The sequence below is a fragment of the Vulpes lagopus genome, chromosome 12 (genome assembly GCF_018345385.1).
Source record: "Vulpes lagopus strain Blue_001 chromosome 12, ASM1834538v1, whole genome shotgun sequence".
Classification (NCBI taxonomy): Eukaryota; Metazoa; Chordata; class Mammalia; order Carnivora; family Canidae; genus Vulpes; species Vulpes lagopus.
The window spans coordinates 69,963,751-69,965,354 of NC_054835.1; positions in this window are offsets into that span (position 1 = coordinate 69,963,751).

A 1,604-nucleotide genomic window follows, 5' to 3' on the forward strand; every position below is an offset into this window, starting at 1 on the left:
CCCGCGACCCGCCGCCCGCCCCCGGCCCCCCACCCGCGGCGGGACCCGCCCCCGGCCGCTGTCGTGACTCAGGGCGCCTCTCGCTCCGGCCGCCCCGGGGCTCGGGGATGAGCCTGGAAACGACCCAGTGCACGTCCGTTCCCAGCTCGGGGAGGGTCTGAGCGGGGGCTGGAGGAGGAGCGCGACCCGGAGGCCCGAGGAGGCCGGGATCGGGGTTCTAACGCCGGGGGGGGGGGGCTGGGACGCCCCTGGCGCACCTCTCGGCAAGGCCTCCTCTGCCGCACCCACTGCGCGCACCTGCACCTCCGCAGAAGCACCTCTGTCCCGCTCGCTCCCTCGTCCCCAGCTCCCAGCTCAAGCCCGGAGCGTCCCGGAGGACCGGTGGTGACCCTGGTGTTCCCCCAATTCCTGCAAGATCTGAGATCATTTAGGGGAATGCAGTTATCCGTTGAAGAAGCTCGAGGAGAAAGGATTGCTGGGATTTGACCACACATACATTTCCAATAGGTCTGGAAGGTCTCTGGCTATCCTATGAGTTCCCAAGGTTGCTCGTTTTTCCATGCGTTTCTCCCGCGGTCACTCCCCCTAGCTGTTGCTTTCTGATTTCTAGGGTGATGGGACCTCTGCCATCCCCCTCCATACTTTCCGTTACTTCCTAAGTGGAAATGTCCAGGAAGCAGCCTCTTCTAGGACACTGGCTGATCCTGTTTTAATTTCCTTCTACAGAAAGAGGGAAGACTGAGCTCATTTGACCTCCTTACGAAAGCAACACAGAGGAAAGGGTAGAAAGGAAGTACATTAACATTTCCTAAGGGACATCTTCCCCTGCTATTTAATTTAACACTCATGTCATCTCTGGGAGGTAAAACTATTATGACGCTTATTTGATGATACTGATGATACTTGGAGATATTAAACTGTCTGCCCAAGGATATCAGCCTGTGGGAGAGGCCCCTCTGCGAAGACCTTTCTTCTCTAAGCTGGGGATTTTAATGCACTAGAAATGCACTGTGCAAAGCACTATAGGCAAAGTGGGGCCTTAAAGACTAGAATCTTTAGTAACAGGAGGAACTTCCCTAAAGGAAATTAGAACTTGGTGAAGGGCCCCAAATCCATACTGAAATAGCTGTCTTACAAGAGCATCTGTCTTACAAGTGCTCATCCTGACAGGTAATAAGAAAAAAAATAGTCATTCCTGTTTTTAAGTTTTCATGCAGCATATGAGCAAGGCCAGATGAGAGTCATGGTCCGAACCAGGAATCAAGGATGGATGAGAATAGATTTGATCAGTATTGCTTAAGCTTTGATTTATTCCCAAAGTAGTAAAAGGGTAGTGCAGAGGATTTTGATGGGTGGAGGTGGCTCTGATTCCCCATTGCCTTCCTGTGTTTCCTGGAGGTGCACTGAAGGATGTGTAGCTTCAGCAGCTTGTGTGGGGTGAGATGTCAGTGAGAACAGAGAAGCCTGCAAAGAGCGGCCTCAAGGCTTTTTATACCCCAGCAGGACAACTCATGCATTACAATTTTTTTTTTTTCTGCATGAACCTGGTGGCTCTGAATGTCCTTGTACATGTCCCTTGGTGCACATGTGCAGGAGTTTTCAGA